General features: G+C 33.9%; 3 long non-coding RNA genes and 3 pseudogenes across 9 annotated transcripts; 3 read left to right on the forward strand and 3 right to left on the reverse strand.

Annotated features, from left to right (window-relative positions):
* Positions 1-492: 492 nt before the first annotated feature.
* On the reverse strand, positions 493-1,856 carry LOC117240963. Of its 3 annotated transcripts, XR_004494840.1 has the most exons (4): positions 1,818-1,856; positions 1,417-1,712; positions 1,130-1,334; positions 493-1,012 (listed from the first exon to the last, which is right to left on the reverse strand). It is a non-coding gene; the product is annotated as an uncharacterized LOC117240963 (long non-coding RNA). The 3 variants fall into 3 exon arrangements; XR_004494839.1 differs by lacking the exon at positions 1,818-1,856 and having other exon boundaries at positions 1,417-1,811; XR_004494841.1 differs by lacking the exon at positions 1,818-1,856 and having other exon boundaries at positions 493-1,034; positions 1,417-1,811.
* A 2,683-nt stretch (positions 1,857-4,539) lies between these two features.
* On the forward strand, positions 4,540-6,024 carry LOC117240957 (annotated as a pseudogene).
* Positions 6,025-9,746: 3,722 nt separating this feature from the next.
* LOC117240959 lies at positions 9,747-12,507 on the reverse strand. Of its 2 annotated transcripts, none has more exons than XR_004494837.1 (4): positions 11,666-12,507; positions 11,265-11,560; positions 10,978-11,182; positions 9,747-10,860 (listed from the first exon to the last, which is right to left on the reverse strand). It is a non-coding gene; the product is annotated as an uncharacterized LOC117240959 (long non-coding RNA). The 2 variants fall into 2 exon arrangements; XR_004494838.1 differs by having other exon boundaries at positions 9,747-10,882.
* A 1,381-nt stretch (positions 12,508-13,888) lies between these two features.
* On the forward strand, positions 13,889-15,867 carry LOC117240961 (annotated as a pseudogene).
* Positions 15,868-19,923: 4,056 nt separating this feature from the next.
* LOC117240958 lies at positions 19,924-22,086 on the reverse strand. 4 transcript variants are annotated; one of them, XR_004494834.1, is made up of 4 exons: positions 21,657-22,086; positions 20,844-21,139; positions 20,557-20,761; positions 19,924-20,439 (listed from the first exon to the last, which is right to left on the reverse strand). It is a non-coding gene; the product is annotated as an uncharacterized LOC117240958 (long non-coding RNA). The 4 variants fall into 4 exon arrangements; XR_004494833.1 differs by having other exon boundaries at positions 21,245-22,086; XR_004494836.1 differs by having other exon boundaries at positions 19,924-20,461; positions 21,245-22,086.
* Positions 22,087-22,794: 708 nt separating this feature from the next.
* Positions 22,795-25,454, forward strand: LOC117240964 (annotated as a pseudogene).
* The last annotated feature ends 2,229 nt before the right edge of the window (positions 25,455-27,683 follow it).

The following is a 27,683-nucleotide window of genomic DNA, read 5'->3' on the forward strand; positions in this document are numbered from 1 at the left end:
TTTCTATCGACATCACGAATTCGATGGCTTCCAAATTTTCTTCTCTGCAATCTCAGACGCTCAACTCGAAAGAATCTTTTAGATCCCCCGACAAACACTCGACTCAGGTTATCTATTATCGTAATCTTCCTACGGGATTTTTTTTAACTGCGTTGCGTTAACGAATAACGGGATAACATCACGTTTCTCTCAACGCCTTTCAACGTTCTACAACTTTTATTCTTTGCAAATCCCTGTCTCTATATGATAAACGCTGGTTATCCGCGGAAGGAGCGAGGACAACGAAGTGTTACTCGATGATCAAAGACAGGAAGATCCTGGTACGCGATAACGTTACTAATTTCCAATTACGATATGTGTGATTACGTAACATCTGCTGTCTGCATAATGCGTTAACGATCCGCGCGTTGATCGCATAAATATAAATCGAAGGGAATGGAATCGCTCGAAACTCATGCAACTATCCGCAGGTGTTTAATATCGTGTTTCTACACCGCCAACGTAACGTCACGCCAGTCGAATCGAAAAATTATTACTAGACAGAGAAGGTGAACAAAAAACGAGGTAAATAGGCTACCGATTGAATAATATCATAACGATCGTATCTCTGGTTTTTGCTCGTCTTTTATATTTGTTTCAAATGTATAAAATATAATCGTATCGATATCGTCCACGATTAAAGCCATCCATGCGCCATCGACGAGGAACGAACGATTATATTTTATTATTTACGCGAATCCTTCTCTTCTCTTCTTTCTCTATTTACGCCCCTCGCCTTGCTTCGTACCGCCGATGATTCACAATTCGATGCACCTGAACAGCTGGAACGTCGCAGATTTTTCCGTACGATAACAAACGTGTTTTTGATGGCCTGCTTTAAACCGTGACGATCGCCATGACGTGCATCAATTGTCGAATGATGTAGTGCGACGATACTCCTACGCAACTTTTTTTTACGCTGTTTTTTCCTCTATTTTTTCTTCCTGTGTGTTATCACATGATCATGGGATACCTGTATAGAAGATGCAAAGAGTCTGTGAAGAATTTACAGATATTTAAGATTATCATAATGATTAAGCAAAAGCTAAGACGCAAAATATTGCTCAAGATGTAATTATGTAATATTTACCCAATTTCTAGAAGACTGTTTATATCTTGTTGTTATTCTTGATATGGAGATAAATATAGTATACTTTATTAAGACCTAGATAAAAGACTTTTTTCTCGTTTCTCTTCTCCTACTTAATCACTAAGAGTTATATAACGTTTATTCGATAATTCTGCTTCTCCTGACCTTTCCACAAATGGTTGTTTATATCTCGACATTCTTGGTACTTTTAATCAAATTTTAATAACAGTACTTTACTCGTCAGAAGTAAATAAAAAAGCTCTAAGTAGAAGCAAGGATTTACTTACCTTTCCTTTCTCGAATCTCAGTTAGCAATGTTGTTCCTCTTGAAAGATTTTCCAAGTTTCCAAGACAATTTCCACGCTGATAACATTGTATATATTTCAAGTATCGTGAACCACAGGAACTTGTTGAGGCAATATTGAAGAAAGCAAAGAGAATGAAGAAATTGTAGGAACTATGAGAGGCTACTCCTTCTTTCACAACTTATTTTCTCTTCGTTTGGGGGGAAAAACACAAATGAATGTAACGGTTGGTTTCATATACGTTTCAGCTATCTGCTACTATCGCATGGAGGAGGATCCTGAAAAGAAGGAAGCGAGGAAGAATCAACTTTTGAACGAAACAATACCATTTTACTTGACTAAATTCGACCAGATTATTGGCGAAAATGAAGGATATATCATACCTTCTATCGTAAGATAGTTTATCGAAATTTAATGTTAAAATTTTTAGTCTTTGTGCAAACTGGGCCATGTTGTCCATAAAAAATTATTGAATCTTTGTTGCGACAAGATAGCTTTAATTGTTGAGAGCAGAGTGTATCTTTAAAATTCACTCCTGTTAGTTTATGTACAAATGAATTTGCCAAGATTTTCAGCTTTTAGATAATTATTCATGTATCTTCCTCATCAAGTTTGATAGAAATTATTACTATCGTAATCAAAGCAAAGATTAAGATATGTAAAATCATTTCTCTGGATATGACATTCTTGTTTAATGAGTGATAAATGATACCATTCGAAATATCATATTTATATAATATATAATGATACTTATAAGTGTAATCACTTAAGTACAGATATCTGAATTTTTCTCACTGTCACTGACATAGATACGTATTATCGTTCCTTAGATTACTTGACCAGTTTATTTCTTTCATCACTGTGTTATTATATAATAATAATAAATAGTCACATTAAATTAATTTAGTATGATTATGTTGTTTAATAATACGTGTTTCATTGCAAAATATTTAGCGATTGAAGGGCTCATAGGAAACATGAAAGTGAAAGAATACTAGAATCTAGAGTTTACGATTTCAATTTCTTTAACGAGATATTTATCATATTACACAATTCCTGTAAATGTATTTGTAATTATATCGCCGAAGAATTGTATTTAATTAAGCTATGAAGTTGTGGAATCGTGAGAAGGATTATTTTTATAGAACTGTCTAATTTCCATTCGACATTGATTCAGGATACACATTACTCTTTTTTACATAATACCAGTTTTGTCATTTTTAATTAACAAACACCTCCAAAGGTTCTAAAATTATCTTCTTTCGAACGGTCAATATCCTTCCACCGGGTAGGACACACCCACAGATCAGTCACTTATTCATCTCGTACATACGCACCAGCGTAACTGCCTTCGTGATAAGTTGTTGGAATAAACGGTGAAATATAACTTACTATACTGTGTCATATTCATTTAACCACCTCTTATCTTAACCGAAACAGGGGAACGACTACTTCGCGGCGTCGATTCACCGAATCGTAGCGAGAATTTACGCCTCTCGCTACTGCGACTGCGTCTCTCCGCGAACGGTCGTAACACATTGATCGACAGAAGTACTAAACTCTAATAACATAAATTTATATATTTTCTACTTCCCAGCCACCAGTTTTATAGATTTTTCTATCTTCTGTACTACTTTTATCCCTTTTATTTTTTCTTACATGAGCTTATTGTAAATTTAATATCATTTGTTCGCAATATTTGTTATTTGTCTTTCCTTCAATTTGAAATTTCGCGCTTCAATGTTGTGTGTTGTTCGACGTTTTATCGAACGATGTTTATCGAACTAGTTTATGAATACATACATAATCATTAAAGAATCTATAAACCTTGCTAGTTTGTTTTTACTAAGTTTTGTTACAGAGAACATGTTCTCATAAATTTTCAACTTTAATTTATGGAAATTTATTAACCTTAAACTATAAAATCATTCAATGAGTCTTTCCGGATGTATTTATGTAGTCATAATTTCACATATCAGCACAGCTCCACCAATAGGATAAGAGTTACGTGGAAGCAACAGGGGGGAAGAAGAACATATATTGATCTAAAGGTTATTTTTGTCTCATTCAAGTTTCTGTTAACCGGCTTGGAAATTTCCTGTGCTTGTTTCGACTTTGAAGTCTTAAAAAAAAAATTGTAAGTAAATAGTATATATATAGTATATATATCCTGAATCAAAGTTTCTCTTTATAAATAATAAACCGTTTAAAAACTATATTTTGTATGTTTTTTCCTTATTCATAATTAAATAATAAATATGAAATACTTCTACAGAAAGCCGACATCCTTCAATTAACCGAACAGCAGATGATTTAAAAATTAGTAGTTGAAAGAAATAAATGTTATTACATGTTCATAATTGATCGATAAATTTAAGTATACAATTAGAAAATGTTTCTTCTTTATTGATAACTAAATAATACAGATAAGATACAAGATACTTGTACGAAAAGTCGGCGCGTCGTTCAATTAACGGAACAGCAGAGGATTTGAAAATTAGTAGTTGAAAGAAATAAATGTTATCATATGTTTGTAATTGATCGATAAATTTAAGTATGCAATTAGAAAATGTTTCTTAAGTTTGGAAGAATATATAATCATGCTGAATGTTTTGTAGTTACGAAAGTTGTATACAAACATACATTGTACATACGACTAGTAATGGTACTAAATTACTGTTAGAGGGTCTTGGGTGTATAGAACCATATGGTTAAATTAATACTAGAGATAACGAATCGTGCGAATGTAATTAATATTTTGAAATGCGTTGTCTGCATTAATTGATAGTTTTCTTATAAACTTTTTTATAAACAATTTCATTGCTATAGAAAAAAGAATAAATGCCGGTAATATGTCTATCCTACTTAAATAGAAAGTGCAATATTTTGTTATAATATTTGGCGCAAGTTTATATATTATTACATCCAAAAATAATATTCTTTTTATATCTAAGCTATATTAAAATATAAAGATACAAATAGCTATGCGAGTAGTTAGTAGTTGATGCTTTTTACTTAAATTGTCTTATACTTCATAATTTGTAATAATATAATTCTTGTCATCAATGATTCTTTGTTTTTACTTTGTATATATTATACTTCCAGGAAGATGCCGCTCTATAAATTGACTTACTTCCCAGTTACGGCATTGGCAGAACCAATCCGTTCTTCTTCAGCTATGCTAGTATTCCATTTGAAGATGAACGTATCAAAAAGGACGTCTGGCCAGAAATAAAGCCCTGTAAGCTTAAAATTTAAAGAAATTCTGTTTCTTAAATCTCATCTTTCCTAATTTAACTAAAGTAGCTAAATAAAGTAGAACACAATTATGCAGAGTATAACAGAGATTATTGTTTACTCTCCATTGCTCTATAAGATATGTGGGAGAACAATAGGTATTGTTAAGGAGACAATGCCCTTTGTTTGCTGATAAATTATCAATAAATTAAATTATATCTTTCCAAAACAGATAACAGGAAGCTAGATATTTAAGAAGCATCATAATCTGTTTGTTCGATAGAATCTTTGATTCTATTAGTTGTATGTTTTTAGTGACTCCTTATGGCCAGCTTCCTATGCTCGTAGCTGATAGAAGGAAGGTTGCTCAGTCTACAGCTATTTGCCGTTACTTAGCCAAACAATATGACTTAGCTGGAAAGACTGACTGGGCAAATCTTCATATTGATGCCACTGTTGATACTATTCATGATATTCGTCATAGTGAGTATCCAGTGCTGTTTTGCATAAATCTTATGAGAATCTTGATAACAGATAGTACATATCTGTTCAGGTATTTATTAGTTGAAATCCGATTTAATATTTGATTTAATCGAACGATACACGTATGTCAACAATACAAGACAAAGGATTAAAAAGGATTGTAATTCTATCTTCAGTATCATTTAAATTTCGCACAACACTGTATTCAAATTAGTATAACATTAGCGAATAGTATTTAACTGAAAACAAATTTTCAGAAATTGCCGCCTTCCACTATGAGGAGGGCGAGAAGGTCAAAGCTGCAAAACGCAAGGCTGCTGAAGAGACGCTGCTGTTCATTTTAGAACGTTTGGACCAGCAAGTGAAGGAAAATGACGGCTACTTCTACGATGGTACTCTCTCTTGGGCTGATTTAACATTCGTTGCTCTGCTCGATTATTTGAACTTTATGTACAAGTCTGATCTGATCGAGAATTACGAGAATCTGAAGCTGCTGGAGAAAAAGGTCCTCCTTCTGCCCAAGATCAAAAACTGGATTGAGAGACGCCCAGTTAGCGAATTCTAAACTTCACGATTGCTTATGGTTTTATAAGCGTTTAAAGATTGCGGTCTTAGTGTGTTGAGAGAATGAAGAACGAATCGTGTTGATGGAAGTTTGTATGGAATATACTGATTGCTTTTAACATTCACTAGTTCCAGTTATTACCGATATTTTTGTCATTTAGTTAGGGTTTTCCCTTTAGATTACGTTGTGATAGAGAACTATTATTTGTGTATTCCTACAGAAACATACGAACTATATAAACTGTTGACACGATGTTGTGCTTTTGTATTATAGAGATAATAATAAAACCATCAAACAATCATTAATTATGTTTTTTATTATATTCATTAAGAATTGAAGATTACCTCCTTGGTGATCTTGATAATATCGTATTTTACAAATGTTGAACAAAAAAAAATGTATGATTATTTTATTCAATACATTATGAGGGTTGCTTTAAAAAAAATACGAGTTACATATTTCTTTGAAAAAAGCATGATTTTTATCGATACAATAATGTTCTTCTGTTATCGCTTTAAAGTTGAGTACTTCGTTGATTACACGAGAGAACTCGCCTACAGCAAACAAGATACGACCGTGTGTAAAGTAATTAATCTGTTTGCTCGTTGCTAGCTACACATAAGGCTTGCGTAAAAAAGATATGCATTTCAGTTCAGGCGGAGAATTATGTAGGAAGTCATTTTGTCGATCAATAACTTAGTTAATAAAAGATCAAATTTTCATGTACATAAATGTAAGTAACGTTCAAGTATTAATCATTACATACAATTTTTGTATAATTCGATATCTTGGTCACTTACATCTTACAAATGATATATAGATAATATTTATGAGATACGTTGGAGTTATCTTTTAGTTAACGCCATTTTTTCTTGTTTTCTCTGTACTTTTACTATTCTTCCAAAAATATCAAAGGATCGATGACTTCAAATTAAACTAGAATTGCTTCGGTATATTGTCAATCAATGGCTATTTGTATTCACATCTATATCAAAGGAAAACCGATTGCAAAATTAATTACCCTTGCAACTCCGCAATCTGAAACTATGTGTGATCGACCTTGAAGATGACAAATCTCAATGTTTGAAGTAGTACAAAAAGATGATAATTTAATTTCGCTTTATCAAACTGTACAAAATTTGTATACACATACAGAAAAAAAACGGAGTTCAAACATTAATCAACATGAATTATCGGTTATTATTGCTGAGTAATTATTAGGATTAGAGTTTTGGAGTATCGATCGTATCGAGTTTTAACTATCGGTTTCCGCAATTTACTGTTTTTCTAAATTATGTCTAAATGGTATCAGTTTTTGAATATTTTATAGTTTACACTCCAACATACTGACGTAAGCTATCGAAAATAATTGTAAATTATGCAATATCATTTTTTTTATATTTCATAATCTAAATTTTAATCTATTTTTTGTATTTAACATCCCTTTTTTATTGTTCTTGTACGTTCTTCAAAAAATCTTAATTTTTTTTGGATAAAATCTTGTGTGAATTTACAAAAAATACGATTCTTCGTTTAATTTTTTTCCCTTATTGTCTTTACATATTTGGAGTTTAAACGCGTTATAAGTACGTTTTTTTTTTAACATGATTACGTAGAATTCTTATTCTGAATAAATTATTTGTTTCCGCTTCATAACTGTTTCTAAATTACAGTGCATTTAATCTTGAAATGCACAGTAACATTTTATACTTTTTACGTTCTAAGGAATTTTCAGGATCGGTTAAAAATTAAATTACAGTAATGGTAATACTCAATATTAATGTCAGACGTGGATACTTCACTGTTTTGTATAATAATTTGTTATCTTGGCATCGATCAAGGTATTTAATATACAAAGCGTACAGATTAATAAGAATTTTAATTAATCCTTCTTCTATAGTATTCACCGTTCTTTTCGAGCTCGTACCATTTCAAATAGACTTTCGAATAGATTTCAAAGATTTGTCTGTTCAAATAAAACGCGATCTTTTTTATTTCCCTATCAGTCGTCCCGTTACTGTTCCGTAGTTTCCAACAGATTGCAGATTCGTTTAAAAAATATTTGTAACGAAAAACAAACCCACTCGCAGAAATGTTATTCAATATCGCATTTATAACTTTCATAGACATCCTCCTCTCATTGCTATCATTGTAAACAGATTGAAACTTCGTTTGCAAACACTCGCGATTAAAAAAAAAAAAGAAGAATTAATCTTAAACAATTTTATCTTGTGTTCCATTTATAATTTTTATAATTGTCTTCCCGACGTTGTATCATTTTAAATGGCTTTTTTCTATCCATCTATGTTGCAGCGAGATCAACGGTCCTAATTACTAAATTGCACGATGTGTTCATACAAATTCACTTTTTATGAACGCGATGAAACGAAATGAAACCTAAGTAGAGATTTGTTTTCTCATCAAGTATAACGAGTTTTATACTTTGGATAGATTGCCTCGTTGTGAGAAGGTCTTAATCGTTTATAATTGCGATTAAGTAATTGCAATAAGTCATATTTTTAAGAAACGTTCTCACATGCTGTCACACACTCTAATTAGAAAAGGATCAAACATTCGGTTTATGATATTATTTGTTTGTAAATCTTCCTGCTTCCGGAAACTTTTTTAAATATGAAAATATTTATATACAAAATTAAATATTTTTTTCAATATCAACACTTCTTGCGTTTATGTTGTCCTAGTCAGAATTATATTATTTCGTGCATCCTGTTGCTTTTTATATGATAGTCCTCCCGTTGGCCGCGGATTCGTTATCAAGCCTGAGGCCCTCGTCACTAGTGTCACTATCGACAATAAAGGTACCCCACCCGCGACCGGACGATGGAGAACTCCAACACGGAATCGCAATCTCCCGCGAGCCCTGCCCGGGAGGGCGCCTCGAGCTCGGACTCGGAATGTGACTCGAGCTCGGCCTGCTCATGAGGGACCACCCCCTGAAAAACAGCGCACTGTATTCTGCCCTAAACCGTGCCCTAGAGGGTCCGGCAGCGTATTGGCTTACGCAGATAATGAACGGCGACGAGCTCACCTGGCAAAATTTTAAGGAACAATTCGCCGCGCACTTCGGTGGCCAAGAAGTAGCAGCCGCGTCGCTAATCAAGGTAGCCGAGGAACTACCGCGGGACGGCGAAACACCAGGAGCGTACGGAAATCGTATCATCACCCTCCTGGGGTCGAAGTGGCGAAATTCAACCAGGGAAGAGGTACTCGCCGCCACCGCCCTCCATCTGCTGGGCTCGCGCGATGAACGTTTTAAACGACTAGCGCTCACGAGTGACATCACGTCGGTGAAACAATTCCAAAGAGAAATGAAGCCCTTCCTATACACGGAGTGGCCAACGCCCCCGCCGTGGAGGTCATTAGCGAGCTCCGGAAACAAACGAGGCAGGTCACCCGCCCCCTGGACCAGGTGTGGCCACTGCGGTATTTACGGACATCCGACATTCGAATGCCGTAAGAGGGCGAAGTGGAAACCGAAGAAGGACCCCCGACGCCCGGAGGAAAGCCGACCGGCTGCACCACCAAAAGCGTTGTGCTTTCACTGCCACATGCCGGGACACATCGCGTCTCGCTGTCCATCGCGGCGAGAAGAAGAACATTGCCCCGAGGACGAGCGCCGGGTCGATGCCTGCGTGGTGGAAGCCCCGATGGGTAGACTAAGCCAGCAGGCCACACACGAGGACGTGTAAGTGTCAGGATGGCCGAGTCGGAGACGAAAGGACGCCGGGGCCCCTCTGGAACTTCAGGACAACACCCTAACCTTGCAACCTAGAGCCTAATATAGCCATAACGAAACAATCGCAAGTATCCAAACCGATAGCAATCGTAGCAATTTGAAGCAAGGTGAGTAACTGATGAGATGACTTTGCATTTGTCTCACCACAGAGACAGACGTTCAAGAATTCATTGTGAAAAGACGAGTACAAACAAGATACGTATGTCTTTCCGTTAAGCGAATGTTACAGTTTGTTTGCAAAAGTCAGTTTTTAGATTATAGAATCGTAGATAGAATTTAGAGGATAGAAACTTTTAGTAGTCACTTTTAGTTTAGTAAAGTCTTATCGACAATAAGCAGACTACGTTATGATACAACGATTCCAACTGAAGATTTCTATCGACATCACGAATTCGATGGCTTCCAAATTTTCTTCTCTGCAATCTCAGACGCTCAACTCGAAAGAATCTTTTAGATCCCCCGACAAACACTCGACTCAGGTTATCTATTATCGTAATCTTCCTACGGGATTTTTTTTAACTGCGTTGCGTTAACGAATAACGGGATAACATCACGTTTCTCTCAACGCCTTTCAACGTTCTACAACTTTTATTCTTTGCAAATCCCTGTCTCTATATGATAAACGCTGGTTATCCGCGGAAGGAGCGAGGACAACGAAGTGTTACTCGATGATCAAAGACAGGAAGATCCTGGTACGCGATAACGTTACTAATTTCCAATTACGATATGTGTGATTACGTAACACCTGCTGTCTGCATAATGCGTTATCGATCCGCGCATTGATCGCATAAATATAAATCGAAGGGAATGGAATCGCTCGAAACTCATGCAACTATCCGCAGGTGTTTAAAATCGTGTTTCTACACCGCCAACGTAACGTCACGCCAGTCGAATCGAAAAATTATTACTAGACAGAGAAGGTGAACAAAAAACGAGGTAAATAGGCTACCGATTGAATAATATCATAACGATCGTATCTCTGGTTTTTGCTCGTCTTTTATATTTGTTTCAAATGTATAAAATATAATCGTATCGATATCGTCCACGATTAAAGCCATCCATGCGCCATCGACGAGGAACGAACGATTATATTTTATCATTTACGCGAATCCTTCTCTTCTCTTCTTTCTCTATTTACGCCCCTCGCCTTGCTTCGTACCGCCGATGATTCACAATTCGATGCACCTGAACAGCTGGAACGTCGCAGATTTTTCCGTACGATAACAAACGTGTTTTTGATGGCCTGCTTTAAACCGTGACGATCGCCATGACGTGCATCAATTGTCGAATGATGTAGTGCGACGATACTCCTACGCAACTTTTTTTTACGCTGTTTTTTCCTCTATTTTTTCTTCCTGTGTGTTATCACATGATCATGGGATACCTGTATAGAAGATGCAAAGAGTCTGTGAAGAATTTACAGATATTTAAGATTATCATAATGATTAAGCAAAAGCTAAGACGCAAAATATTGCTCAAGATGTAATTATGTAATATTTACCCAATTTCTAGAAGACTGTTTATATCTTGTTGTTATTCTTGATATGGAGATAAATATAGTATACTTTATTAAGACCTAGATAAAAGACTTTTTTCTCGTTTCTCTTCTCCTACTTAATCACTAAGAGTTATATAACGTTTATTCGATAATTCTGCTTCTCCTGACCTTTCCACAAATGGTTGTTTATATCTCGACATTCTTGGTACTTTTAATCAAATTTTAATAACAGTACTTTACTCGTCAGAAGTAAATAAAAAAGCTCTAAGTAGAAGCAAGGATTTACTTACCTTTCCTTTCTCGAATCTCAGTTAGCAATGTTGTTCCTCTTGAAAGATTTTCCAAGTTTCCAAGACAATTTCCACGCTGATAACATTGTATATATTTCAAGTATCGTGAACCACAGGAACTTGTTGAGGCAATATTGAAGAAAGCAAAGAGAATGAAGAAATTGTAGGAACTATGAGAGGCTACTCCTTCTTTCACAACTTATTTTCTCTTCGTTTGGGGGGAAAAACACAAATGAATGTAACGGTTGGTTTCATATACGTTTCAGCTATCTGCTACTATCGCATGGAGGAGGATCCTGAAAAGAAGGAAGCGAGGAAGAATCAACTTTTGAACGAAACAATACCATTTTACTTGACTAAATTCGACCAGATTATTGGCGAAAATGAAGGATATATCATACCTTCTATCGTAAGATAGTTTATCCAAATTTAATGTTAAAATTTTTAGTCTTTGTGCAAACTGGGCCATGTTGTCCATAAAAAATTATTGAATCTTTGTTGCGACAAGATAGCTTTAATTGTTGAGAGCAGAGTGTATCTTTAAAATTCACTCCTGTTAGTTTATGTACAAATGAATTTGCCAAGATTTTCAGCTTTTAGATAATTATTCATGTATCTTCCTCATCAAGTTTGATAGAAATTATTACTATCGTAATCAAAGCAAAGATTAAGATATGTAAAATCATTTCTCTGGATATGACACTCTTGTTTAATGAGTGATAAATGATACCATTCGAAATATCATATTTATATAATATATAATGATACTTATAAGTGTAATCACTTAAGTACAGATATCTGAATTTTTCTCACTGTCACTGACATAGATACGTATTATCGTTCCTTAGATTACTTGACCAGTTTATTTCTTTCATCACTGTGTTATTATATAATAATAATAAATAGTCACATTAAATTAATTTAGTATGATTATGTTGTTTAATAATACGTGTTTCATTGCAAAATATTTAGCGATTGAAGGGCTCATAGGAAACATGAAAGTGAAAGAATACTAGAATCTAGAGTTTACGATTTCAATTTCTTTAACGAGATATTTATCATATTACACAATTCCTGTAAATGTATTTGTAATTATATCGCCGAAGAATTGTATTTAATTAAGCTATGAAGTTGTGGAATCGTGAGAAGGATTATTTTTATAGAACTGTCTAATTTCCATTCGACATTGATTCAGGATACACATTACTCTTTTTTACATAATACCAGTTTTGTCATTTTTAATTAACAAACACCTCCAAAGGTTCTAAAATTATCTTCTTTCGAACGGTCAATATCCTTCCACCGGGTAGGACACACCCACAGATCAGTCACTTATTCATCTCGTACATACGCACCAGCGTAACTGCCTTCGTGATAAGTTGTTGGAATAAACGGTGAAATATAACTTACTATACTGTGTCATATTCATTTAATCACCTCTTATCTTAACCGAAACAGGAGAACGATTACTTCGCGGCGTCGATTCACCGAATCGTAGCGAGAATTTACGCCTCTCGCTACTGCGACTGCGTCTCTCCGCGAACGGTCGTAACACATTGATCGACAGAAGTACTAAACTCTAATAACATAAATTTATATATTTTCTACTTCCCAGCCACCAGTTTTATAGATTTTTCTATCTTCTGTACTACTTTTATCCCTTTTATTTTTTCTTACATGAGCTTATTGTAAATTTAATATCATTTGTTCGCAATATTTGTTATTTGTCTTTCCTTCAATTTGAAATTTCGCGCTTCAATGTTGTGTGTTGTTCGACGTTTTATCGAACGATGTTTATCGAACTAGTTTATGAATACATACATAATCATTAAAGAATCTATAAACCTTGCTAGTTTGTTTTTACTAAGTTTTGTTACAGAGAACATGTTCTCATAAATTTTCAACTTTAATTTATGGAAATTTATTAACCTTAAACTATAAAATCATTCAATGAGTCTTTCCGGATGTATTTATGTAGTCATAATTTCACATATCAGCACAGCTCCACCAATAGGATAAGAGTTACGTGGAAGCAACAGGGGGAAGAAGAACATATATTGATCTAAAGGTTATTTTTGTCTCATTCAAGTTTCTGTTAACCGGCTTGGAAATTTCCTGTGCTTGTTTCGACTTTGAAGTCTTAAAAAAAAAATTGCAAGTAAATAGTATATATATAGTATATATATCCTGAGTCAAAGTTTCTCTTTATAAATAATAAACCGTTTAAAAACTATATTTTGTATGTTTTTTCCTTATTCATAATTAAATAATAAATATGAAATACTTCTACAGAAAGCCGACATCCTTCAATTAACCGAACAGCAGATGATTTAAAAATTAGTAGTTGAAAGAAATAAATGTTATTACATGTTCATAATTGATCGATAAATTTAAGTATACAATTAGAAAATGTTTCTTCTTTATTGATAACTAAATAATACAGATAAGATACAAGATACTTGTACGAAAAGTCGGCGCGTCGTTCAATTAACGGAACAGCAGAGGATTTGAAAATTAGTAGTTGAAAGAAATAAATGTTATCATATGTTTGTAATTGATCGATAAATTTAAGTATGCAATTAGAAAATGTTTCTTAAGTTTGGAAGAATATATAATCATGCTGAATGTTTTGTAGTTACGAAAGTTGTATACAAACATACATTGTACATACGACTAGTAATGGTACTAAATTACTGTTAGAGGGTCTTGGGTGTATAGAACCATATGGTTAAATTAATACTAGAGATAACGAATCGTGCGAATGTAATTAATATTTTGAAATGCGTTGTCTGCATTAATTGATAGTTTTCTTATAAACTTTTTTATAAACAATTTCATTGCTATAGAAAAAAAATAAATGCCGGTAATATGTCTATCCTACTTAAATAGAAAGTGCAATATTTTGTTATAATATTTGGCGCAAGTTTATATATTATTACATCCAAAAATAATATTCTTTTTATATCTAAGCTATATTAAAATATAAAGATACAAATAGCTATGCGAGTAGTTAGTAGTTGATGCTTTTTACTTAAATTGTCTTATACTTCATAATTTGTAATAATATAATTCTTGTCATCAATGATTCTTTGTTTTTACTTTGTATATATTATACTTCCAGGAAGATCCCGCTCTATAAATTGACTTACTTCCCAGTTACGGCATTGGCAGAACCAATCCGTTCTTCTTCAGCTATGCTAGTATTCCATTTGAAGATGAACGTATCAAAAAGGACGTCTGGCCAGAAATAAAGCCCTGTAAGCTTAAAATTTAAAGAAATTCTGTTTCTTAAATCTCATCTTTCCTAATTTAACTAAAGTAGCTAAATAAAGTAGAACATTATGCAGAGTATAACAGAGATTATTGTTTACTCTCCATTGCTCTATAAGATATGTGGGAGAACAATAGGTATTGTTAAGGAGACAATGCCCTTTGTTTGCTGATAAATTATCAATAAATTAAATTATATCTTTCCAAAACAGATAACAGGAAGCTAGATATTTAAGAAGCATCATAATCTGTTTGTTCGATAGAATCTTTGATTCTATTAGTTGTATGTTTTTAGTGACTCCTTATGGCCAGCTTCCTATGCTCGTAGCTGATAGAAGGAAGGTTGCTCAGTCTACAGCTATTTGCCGTTACTTAGCCAAACAATATGACTTAGCTGGAAAGACTGACTGGGCAAATCTTCATATTGATGCCACTGTTGATACTATTCATGATATTCGTCATAGTGAGTATCCAGTGCTGTTTTGCATAAATCTTATGAGAATCTTGATAACAGATAGTACATATCTGTTCAGGTATTTATTAGTTGAAATCCGATTTAATATTTGATTTAATCGAACGATACACGTATGTCAACAATACAAGACAAAGGATTAAAAAGGATTGTAATTCTATCTTCAGTATCATTTAAATTTCGCACAACACTGTATTCAAATTAGTATAACATTAGCGAATAGTATTTAACTGAAAACAAATTTTCAGAAATTGCCGCCTTCCACTATGAGGAGGGCGAGAAGGTCAAAGCTGCAAAACGCAAGGCTGCTGAAGAGACGCTGCTGTTCATTTTAGAACGTTTGGACCAGCAAGTGAAGGAAAATGACGGCTACTTCTACGATGGTACTCTCTCTTGGGCTGATTTAACATTCGTTGCTCTGCTCGATTATTTGAACTTTATGTACAAGTCTGATCTGATCGAGAATTACGAGAATCTGAAGCTGCTGGAGAAAAAGGTCCTCCTTCTGCCCAAGATCAAAAACTGGATTGAGAGACGCCCAGTTAGCGAATTCTAAACTTCACGATTGCTTATGGTTTTATAAGCGTTTAAAGATTGCGGTCTTAGTGTGTTGAGAGAATGAAGAACGAATCGTGTTGATGGAAGTTTGTATGGAATATACTGATTGCTTTTAACATTCATTAGTTCCAGTTATTACCGATATTTTTGTCATTTAGTTAGGGTTTTCCCTTTAGATTACGTTGTGATAGAGAACTATTATTTGTGTATTCCTACAGAAACATACGAACTATATAAACTGTTGACACGATGTTGTGCTTTTGTATTATAGAGATAATAATAAAACCATCAAACAATCATTAATTATGTTTTTTATTATATTCATTAAGAATTGAAGATTACCTCCTTGGTGATCTTGATAATATCGTATTTTACAAATGTTGAACAAAAAAAAATGTATGATTATTTTATTCAATACATTATGAGGGTTGCTTTAAAAAAAATACGAGTTACATATTTCTTTGAAAAAAGCATGATTTTTATCGATACAATAATGTTCTTCTGTTATCGCTTTAAAGTTGAGTACTTCGTTGATTACACGAGAGAACTCGCCTACAGCAAACAAGATACGACCGTGTGTAAAGTAATTAATCTGTTTGCTCGTTGCTAGCTACACATAAGGCTTGCGTAAAAAAGATATGCATTTCAGTTCAGGCGGAGAATTATGTAGGAAGTCATTTTGTCGATCAATAACTTAGTTAATAAAAGATCAAATTTTCATGTACATAAATGTAAGTAACGTTCAAGTATTAATCATTACATACAATTTTTGTATAATTCGATATCTTGGTCACTTACATCTTACAAATGATATATAGATAATATTTATGAGATACGTTGGAGTTATCTTTTAGTTAACGCCATTTTTTCTTGTTTTCTCTGTACTTTTACTATTCTTCCAAAAATATCAAAGGATCGATGACTTCAAATTAAACTAGAATTGCTTCGGTATATTGTCAATCAATGGCTATTTGTATTCACATCTATATCAAAGGAAAACCGATTGCAAAATTAATTACCCTTGCAACTCCGCAATCTGAAACTATGTGTGATCGACCTTGAAGATGACAAATCTCAATGTTTGAAGTAGTACAAAAAGATGATAATTTAATTTCGCTTTATCAAACTGTACAAAATTTGTATACACATACAGAAAAAAAACGGAGTTCAAACATTAATCAACATGAATTATCGGTTATTATTGCTGAGTAATTATTAGGATTAGAGTTTTGGAGTATCGATCGTATCGAGTTTTAACTATCGGTTTCCGCAATTTACTGTTTTTCTAAATTATGTCTAAATGGTATCAGTTTTTGAATATTTTATAGTTTACACTCCAACATACTGACGTAAGCTATCGAAAATAATTGTAAATTATGCAATATCATTTTTTTTATATTTCATAATCTAAATTTTAATCTATTTTTTGTATTTAACATCCCTTTTTTATTGTTCTTGTACGTTCTTCAAAAAATCTTAATTTTTTTTTGGATAAAATCTTGTGTGAATTTACAAAAAATACGATTCTTCGTTTAATTTTTTTCCCTTATTGTCTTTACATATTTGGAGTTTAAACGCGTTATAAGTACGTTTTTTTTAACATGATTACGTAGAATTCTTATTCTGAATAAATTATTTGTTTCCGCTTCATAACTGTTTCTAAATTACAGTGCATTTAATCTTGAAATGCACAGTAACATTTTATACTTTTTACGTTCTAAGGAATTTTCAGGATCGGTTAAAAATTAAATTACAGTAATGGTAATACTCAATATTAATGTCAGACGTGGATACTTCACTGTTTTGTATAATAATTTGTTATCTTGGCATCGATCAAGGTATTTAATATACAAAGCGTACAGATTAATAAGAATTTTAATTAATCCTTCTTCTATAGTATTCACCGTTCTTTTCGAGCTCGTACCATTTCAAATAGACTTTCGAATAGATTTCAAAGATTTGTCTGTTCAAATAAAACGCGATCTTTTTTATTTCCCTATCAGTCGTCCCGTTACTGTTCCGTAGTTTCCAACAGATTGCAGATTCGTTTAAAAAATATTTGTAACGAAAAACAAACCCACTCGCAGAAATGTTATTCAATATCGCATTTATAACTTTCATAGACATCCTCCTCTCATTGCTATCATTGTAAACAGATTGAAACTTCGTTTGCAAACACTCGCGATTAAAAAAAAAAAGAAGAATTAATCTTAAACAATTTTATCTTGTGTTCCATTTATAATTTTTATAATTGTCTTCCCGACGTTGTATCATTTTAAATGGCTTTTTTCTATCCATCTATGTTGCAGCGAGATCAACGGTCCTAATTACTAAATTGCACGATGTGTTCATACAAATTCACTTTTTATGAACGCGATGAAACGAAATGAAACCTAAGTAGAGATTTGTTTTCTCATCAAGTATAACGAGTTTTATATTTTGGATAGATTGCCTCGTTGTGAGAAGGTCTTAATCGTTTATAATTGCGATTAAGTAATTGCAATAAGTCATATTTTTAAGAAACGTTCTCACATGCTGTCATACACTCTAATTAGAAAAGGATCAAACATTCGGTTTATGATATTATTTGTTTGTAAATCTTCCTGCTTCCGGAAACTTTTTTAAATATGAAAATATTTATATACAAAATTAAATATTTTTTTCAATATCAACACTTCTTGCGTTTATGTTGTCCTAGTCAGAATTATATTATTTCGTGCATCCTGTTGCTTTTTATATGATAGTCCTCCCGTTGGCCGCGGATTCGTTATCAAGCCTGAGGCCCTCGTCACTAGTGTCACTATCGACAATAACGGTACCCCACCCGCGACCGGACGATGGAGAACTCCAACACGGAATCGCAATCTCCCGCGAGCCCTGCCCGGGAGGGCGCCTCGAGCTCGGACTCGGAATGTGACTCGAGCTCGGCCTGCTCATGAGGGACCACACCCTGAAAAACAGCGCACTGTATTCTGCCCTAAACCGTGCCCTAGGGGGTCCGGCAGCGTATTGGCTTACGCAGATAATGAACGGCGACGAGCTCACCTGGCAAAATTTTAAGGAACCATTCGCCGCGCACTTCGGTGGCCAAGAAGTAGCAGCCGCGTCGCTAATCAAGGTAGCCGAGGAACTACCGCGGGACGGCGAAACACCAGGAGCGTACGGAAATCGTATCATCACCCTCCTGGGGTCGAAGGGGCGAAATTCAACCAGGGAAGAGGTACTCGCCGCCACCGCCCTCCATCTGCTGGGCTCGCGCGATGAACGTTTTAAACGACTAGCGCTCACGAGTGACACCACGTCGGTGAAACAATTCCAAAGAGAAATGAAGCCCTTCCTATACACGGAGTGGCCAACGCCCCCGCCGTGGAGGTCATTAGCGAGCTCCGGAAACAAACGAGGCAGGTCACCCGCCCCCTGGACCAGGTGTGGCCACTGCGGTATTTACGGATATCCGACATTCGAATGCCGTAAGAGGGCGAAGTGGAAACCGAAGAAGGACCCCCGACGCCCGGAGGAAAGCCGACCGGCTGCACCACCAAAAGCGTTGTGCTTTCACTGCCACATGCCGGGACACATCGCGTCTCGCTGTCCATCGCGGCGAGAAGAAGAACATGGCCCCGAGGACGAGCGCCGGGTCGATGCCTGCGTGGTGGAAGCCCCGATGGGTAGACTAAGCCAGCAGGCCACACACGAGGACGTGTAAGTGTCAGGATGGCCGAGTCGGAGACGAAAGGACGCCGGGGCCCCTCTGGAACTTCAGGACAACACCCTAACCTTGCAACCTAGAGCCTAATATAGCCATAACGAAACAATCGCAAGTATCCAAACCGATAGCAATCGTAGCAATTTGAAGCAAGGGGAGTAACTGATGAGATGACTTTGCATTTGTCTCACCACAGAGACAGACGTTCAAGAATTCATTGTGAAAAGACGAGTACAAACAAGATACGTATGTCTTTCCGTTAAGCGAATGTTACAGTTTGTTTGCAAAAGTCAGTTTTTAGATTATAGAATCGTAGATAGAATTTAGAGGATAGAAACTTTTAGTAGTCACTTTTAGTTTAGTAAAGTCTTATCGACAATAAGCAGACTACGTTATGATACAACGATTCCAACTGAAGATTTCTATCGACATCACGAATTCGATGGCTTCCAAATTTTCTTCTCTGCAATCCCAGACGCTCAACTCGAAAGAATCTTTTAGATCCCCCGACAAACACTCGACTCAGGTTATCTATTATCGTAATCTTCCTACGGGATTTTTTTTAACTGCGTTGCGTTAACGAATAACGGGATAACATCGAATCGCTCGAAACTCATGCAACTATCCGCAGGTGTTTAAAATCGTGTTTCTACACCGCCAACGTAACGTCACGCCAGTCGAATCGAAAAATTATTACTAGACAGAGAAGGTGAACAAAAAACGAGGTAAATAGGCTACCGATTGAATAATATCATAACGATCGTATCTCTGGTTTTTGCTCGTCTTTTATATTTGTTTCAAATGTATAAAATATAATCGTATCGATATCGTCCACGATTAAAGCCATCCATCCGCCATCGACGAGGAACGAACGATTATATTTTATCATTTATGCGAATCCTTCTCTTCTCTTCTTTCTCTATTTACGCCCCTCGCCTTGCTTCGTACCGCCGATGATTCACAATTCGATGCACCTGAACAGCTGGAACGTCGCAGATTTTTCCGAGAACAAACGTGTTTTTGATGGCCTGCTTTAAACCGTGACGATCGCCATGACGTGCATCAATTGTCGAATGATGTAGTGCGACGATACTCCTACGCAACTTTTTTTTACGCTGTTTTTTCCTCTATTTTTTCTTCCTGTGTGTTATCACATGATCATGAGATACCTGTATAGAGGATGCAAAGAGTCTGTGAAGAATTTACAGATATTTAAGATTATCATAATGATTAAGCAAAAGCTAAGACGCAAAATATTGCTCAAGATGTAATTATGTAATATTTACTCAATTTCTAGAAGACTGTTTATATCTTGTTGTTATTCTTGATATGGAGATAAATATAGTATACTTTATTAAGACCTAGATAAAAGACTTTTTTCTCGTTTCTCTTCTCCTACTTAATCACTAAGAATTATATAACGTTTATTCGATAATTCTGCTTCTCCTGACCTTTCCACAAATGGTTGTTTATATCTCGACATTCTTGGTACTTTTAATCAAATTTTAATAACAGTACTTTACTCGTCAGAAGTAAATAAAAAAGCTCTAAGTAGAAGCAAGGATTTACTTACCTTTCCTTTCTCGAATCTCAGTTAGCAATGTTGTTCCTCTTGAAAGATTTTCCAAGTTTCCAAGGCAATTTCCACGCTGATAACATTGTATATATTTCAAGTATCGTGAACCACAGGAACTTGTTGAGGCAATATTGAAGAAAGCAAAGAGAATGAAGAAATTGTAGGAACTATGAGAGGCTACTCCTTCTTTCACAACTTATTTTCTCTTCGTTTGGGGGGAAAAACACAAATGAATGTAACGGTTGGTTTCATATACGTTTCAGCTATCTGCTACTATCGCATGGAGGAGGATCCTGAAAAGAAGGAAGCGAGGAAGAATCAACTTTTGAACGAAACAATACCATTTTACTTGACTAAATTCGACCAGATTATTGGCGAAAATGAAGGATATATCATACCTTCTATCGTAAGATAGTTTATCCAAATTTAATGTTAAAATTTTTAGTCTTTGTGCAAACTGGGCCATGTTGTCCATAAAAAATTATTGAAACTTTGTTGCGACAAGACAGCTTTAATTGTTGAGAGCAGAGTGTATCTTTAAAATTCCCTCCTGTTAGTTTATGTACAAATGAATTTGCCAAGATTTTCAGCTTTTAGATAATTATTCATGTATCTTCCTCATCAAGTTTGATAGAAATTATTACTATCGTAATCAAAGCAAAGATCAAGATATGTAAAATCATTTCTCTGGATATGACACTCTTGTTTAATGAGTGATAAATGATACCATTCGAAATATCATATTTATATAATATATAATGATACTTATAAGTGTAATCACTTAAGTACAGATATCTGAATTTTTCTCACCGTCACTGACATAGATACGTATTATCGTTCCTTAGATTACTTGACCAGTTTATTTCTTTCATCACTGTGTTATTATATAATAATAATAAATAGTCACATTAAATTAATTTAGTATGATTATGTTGTTTAATAATACGTGTTTCATTGCAAAATATTTAGCGATTGAAGGGCTCATAGGAAACATGAAAGTGAAAGAATACTAGAATCTAGAGTTTACGATTTCCATTTCTTTAACGAGATATTTATCATATTACACAATTCCTGTAAATGTATTTGTAATTATATCGCCGAAGAATTGTATTTAATTAAGCTATGAAGTTGTGGAATCGTGAGAAGGATTATTTTTATAGAACTGTCTAATTTCCATTCGACATTGATTCAGGATACACATTACTCTTTTTTACATAATACCAGTTTTGTCATTTTTAATTAACAAACACCTCCAAAGGTTGAAGTTTCTAAAATTATCTTCTTTCGAACGGTCAATATCCTTCCACCGGGTAGGACACACCCACAGATCAGTCACTTATTCATCTCGTACATACGCACCAGCGTAACTGCCTTCGTTATAAGTTGTTGGAATAAATGGTGAAATATAACTTACTATACTGTGTCATATTCATTTAATCACCTCTTATCTTAACCGAAACAGGAGAACGATTACTTCGCGGCGTCGATTCACCGAATCGTAGCGAGAATTTACGCCTCTCGCTACTGCGACTGCGTCTCTCCGCGAACGGTCGTAACACATTGATCGACAGAAGTACTAAACTCTAATAACATAAATTTATATATTTTCTATTTCCCAGCCACCAGTTTTATAGATTTTTCTATCTTCTGTACTACTTTTATCCCTTTTATTTTTTCTTACATGAGCTTATTGTAAATTTAATATCATTTGTTCGCAATATTTGTTATTTGTCTTTCCTTCAATTTGAAATTTCGCGCTTCAATGTTGTGTGTTGTTCGACGTTTTATCGAACGATGTTTATCGAACTAGTTTATGAATACATACATAATCATTAAAGAATCTATAAACCTTGCTAGTTTGTTTTTACTAAGTTTTGTTACAGAGAACATGTTCTCATAAATTTTCAACTTTAATTTATGGAAATTTATTAACCTTAAACTATAAAATCATTCAATGAGTCTTTCCGGATGTATTTATGTAGTCATAATTTCACATATCAGCACAGCTCCACCAATAGGATAAGAGTTACGTGGAAGCAACAGGGGGGAAGAAGAACATATATTGATCTAAAGGTTATTTTTGTCTCATTCACGTTTCTGTTAACCGGCTTGGAAATTTCCTGTGCTTGTTTCGACTTTGAAGTCTTAAAAAAAAAATTGTAAGTAAATAGTATATATATAGTATATATATCCCGAGTCAAAGTTTCTCTTTATAAATAATAAACCGTTTAAAAACTATATTTTGTATGTTTTTTCCTTATTCATAATTAAATAATAAATATGAAATACTTCTACAGAAAGCCGACATCCCTCAATTAACCGAACAGCAGATGATTTAAAAATTAGTAGTTGAAAGAAATAAATGTTATTACATGTTCATAATTGATCGATAAATTTAAGTATACAATTAGAAAATGTTTCTTCTTTATTGATAACTAAATAATACAGATAAGATACAAGATACTTGTACGAAAAGACGGCGCGTCGTTCAATTAACGGAACAGCAGAGGATTTGAAAATTAGTAGTTGAAAGAAATAAATGTTATCATATGTTTGTAATTGATCGATAAATTTAAGTATGCAATTAGAAAATGTTTCTTAAGTTTGGAAGAATATATAATCATGCTGAATGTTTTGTGGTTACGAAAGTTGTATACAAACATACATTGTACATACGACTAGTAATGGTACTAAATTACTGTTAGAGGGTCTTGGGTGTATAGAACCATATGGTTAAATTAATACTAGAGATAACGAATCGTGCGAATGTAATTAATATTTTGAAATGCGTTGTTTGCATTAATTGATAGTTTTCTTATAAACTTTTTTATAAACAATTTCATTGCTATAGAAAAAAAATAAATGCCGGTAATATGTCTATCCTACTTAAATAGAAAGTGCAATATTTTGTTATAATATTTGGCGCAAGTTTATATATTATTACATCCAAAAATAATATTCTTTTTATATCTAAGCTATATTAAAATATAAAGATACAAATAGCTATGCGAGTAGTTAGTAGTTGATGCTTTTTACTTAAATTGTCTTATACTTCATAATTTGTAATAATATAATTCTTGTCATCAATGATTCTTTGTTTTTACTTTGTATATATTATACTTCCAGGAAGATGCCGCTCTATAAATTGACTTACTTCACAGTTACGGCATTGGCAGAACCAATCCGTTCTTCTTCAGCTATGCTAGTATTCCATTTGAAGATGAACGTATCAAAAAGGACGTCTGGCCAGAAATAAAGCCCTGTAAGCTTAAAATTTAAAGAAGTTCTGTTTCTTAAATCTCATCTTTCCTAATTTAACTAAAGTAGCTAAATAAAGTAGAACACAATTATGCAGAGTATAACAGAGATTATTGTTTACTCTCCATTGCTCTATAAGATATGTGGGAGAACAATAGGTATTGTTAAGGAGACAATGCCCTTTGTTTGCTGATAAATTATCAATACATTAAATTATATCTTTCCAAAACAGATAACAGGAAGCTAGATATTTAAGAAGCATCATAATCTGTTTGTTCGATAGAATCTTTGATTCTATTAGTTGTATGTTTTTAGTGCCTCCTTATGGCCAGCTTCCTATGCTCGTAGCTGATAGAAGGAAGGTTGCTCAGTCTACAGCTATTTGCCGTTACTTAGCCAAACAATATGACTTAGCTGGAAAGACTGACTGGGCAAATCTTCATATTGATGCCACTGTTGATACTATTCATGATATTCGTCATAGTGAGTATCCAGTGCTGTTTTGCATAAATCTTATGAGAATCTTGATAACAGATAGTACATATCTGTTCAGGTATTTATTAGTTGCAATCCGATTTAATATTTGATTTAATCGAACGATACACGTATGTCAACAATACAAGACAAAGGATTAAAAAGGATTGTAATTCTGTCTTCAGTATCATTTAAATTTCGCACAACCCTGTATTCAAATTAGTATAACATTAGCGAATAGTATTTAACTGAAAACAAATTTTCAGAAATTGCCGCCTTCCACTATGAGGAGGGCGAGAAGGTCAAAGCTGCAAAACGCAAGGCTGCTGAAGAGACGCTGCTGTTCATTTTAGAACGTTTGGACCAGCAAGTGAAGGAAAATGACGGCTACTTCTACGATGGTACTCTCTCTTGGGCTGATTTAACATTCGTTGCTCTGCTCGATTATTTGAACTTTATGTACAAGTCTGATCTGATCGAGAATTACGAGAATCTGAAGCTGCTGGAGAAAAGGGTCCTCCTGCCCAAGATCAAAAACTGGATTGAGAGACGCCCAGTTAGCGAATTCTAAACTTCACGATTGCTTATGGTTTTATAAGCGTTTAAAGATTGCGGTCTTAGTGTGTTGAGAGAATGAAGAACGAATCGTGTTGATGGAAGTTTGTATGGAATATACGGATTGCTTTTAACATTCACTAGTTCCAGTTATTACCGATATTTTTGTCATTTAGTTAGGGTTTTCCCTTTAGATTACGTTGTGATAGAGAACTATTATTTGTGTATTCCTACAGAAACATACGAACTATATAAACTGTTGACACGATGTTGTGCTTTTGTATTATAGAGATAATAATAAAACCATCAAACAATCATTAATTATGTTTTTTATTATATTCATTAAGAATTGAAGATTACCCCCTTGGTGATCTTGATAATATCGTATTTTACAAATGTTGAACAAAAAAAAATGTATGATTATTTTATTCAATACATTATGAGGGTTGCTTTAAAAAAAATACGAGTTACATATTTCTTTGAAAAAAGCATGATTTTTATCGATACAATAATGTTCTTCTGTTATCGCTTTAAATTTGAGTACTTCGTTGATTACACGAGAGAACTCGCCTACAGCAAACAAGATACGACCGTGTGTAAAGTAATTAATCTGTTTGCTCGTTGCTAGCTACACATAAGGCTTGCGTAAAAAAAGATATGCATTTCAGTTCAGGCGGAGAATTATGTAGGAAGTCATTTTGTCGATCAATAACTTAGTTAATAAAAGATCAAATTTTCATGTACATAAATGTAAGTAACGTTCAAGTATTAATCATTACATACAATTTTTGTATAATTCGATATCTTGGTCACTTACATCTTACAAATGATATATAGATAATATTTATGAGATACGTTGGAGTTATCTTTTAGTTAACGCCATTTTTTCTTGTTTTCTCTGTACTTTTACTATTCTTCCAAAAATATCAAAGGATCGATGACTTCAAATTAAACTAGAATTGCTTCGGTATATTGTCAATCAATGGCTATTTGTATGCACATCTATATCAAAGGAAAACCGATTGCAAAATTAATTACCCTTGCAACTCCGCAATCTGAAACTATGTGTGATCGACCTTGAAGATGACAAATCTCAATGTTTGAAGTAGTACAAAAGGATGATAATTTAATTTCGCTTTATCAAACTGTACAAAATTTGTATACACATACAGAAAAAAAAACGGAGTTCAAACATTAATCAACATGAATTATCGGTTATTATTGCTGAGTAATTATTAGGATTAGAGTTTTGGAGTATCGATCGTATCGAGTTTTAACTATCGGTTTCCGCAATTTATTGTTTTTCTAAATTATGTCTAAATGGTATCAGTTTTTGAATATTTTATAGTTTACACTCCAACATACTGACGTAAGCTATCGAAAATAATTGTAAATTATGCAATGTCATTTTTTTATATTTCACAATCTAAATTTCAATCTATTTTTTGTATTTAACATCCCTTTTTTATTGTTTGTGTTCCGTCTTGTACGTTCTTCAAAAAATCTTAATTTTTTTTTGGATAAAATCTTGTGTGAATTTACAAAAAATACGATTCTTCGTTAAATTCTTTTCCCTTATTGTCTTTACATATTTGGAGTTTAAACGCGTTATAAGTACGTTTTTTTTAACATGATTACGTAGAATTCTTATTCTGAATAAATTATTTGTTTCCGCTTCATAACTGTTTCTAAATTACAGGGCATTTAATCATGAAATGCACAGTAACATTTTATACTTTTTACGTTCTAAGGAATTTTCAAGATCGGCTAAAAATTAAATTACAGTAATGGTAATACTCAATATTAATGTCAGACGTGGATACTTCACTGTTTTGTATAATAATTTGTTATCTTGGCATCGATCAAGATATTTAATATACAAAGCGTACAGATTAATAAGAATTTTAATTAATCCTTCTTCTATAGTATTCACCGTTCTTTTCGAGCTCGTACCATTTCAAATAGACTTTCGAATAGATTTCAAAGATTTGTCTGTTCAAATAAAACGCGATCTTTTTTATTTCCCTATCAGTCGTCCCGTTACTGTTCCGTTGTTTCCAACAGATTGCAGATTCGTTTAAAAAACATTTGTAACGAAAAACAAACCCACTCGCAGAAATGTTATTCAATATCGCATTTATAACTTTCATAGACATCCTCCTCTCATTGCTATCATTGTAAACAGATTGAAACTTCGTTTGCAAACACTCGCGATTAAAAAAAAAAAAGAAGAAGAATTAATCTTAAACAATTTTATCTTGTGTTCCATTTATAATTTTCATAATTGTCTTCCCGACGTTGTATCATTTTAAATGGCTTTTTTCTATCCATCTATGTTGCAACGAGATCAACGGTCCTAATTACTAAATTGCACGATGTGTTCATACAAATTCACTTTTTATGAACGCGATGAAACGAAATGAAACCTAAGTAGAGATTTGTTTTCTCATCAAGTATAACGAGTTTTATACTTTTGATAGATTGCCTCGTTGTGAGAAGGTCTTAATCGTTTATAATTGCGATTAAGTAATTGCAATAAGTCATATTTTT

This window comes from Bombus vosnesenskii, unplaced genomic scaffold, assembly GCF_011952255.1.
Source record: "Bombus vosnesenskii isolate JDL3184/JDL3185 unplaced genomic scaffold, Bvos_JDL3184-5_v1.1 scf7180000015106, whole genome shotgun sequence".
In the NCBI taxonomy this organism is placed as follows: Eukaryota; Metazoa; Arthropoda; class Insecta; order Hymenoptera; family Apidae; genus Bombus; species Bombus vosnesenskii.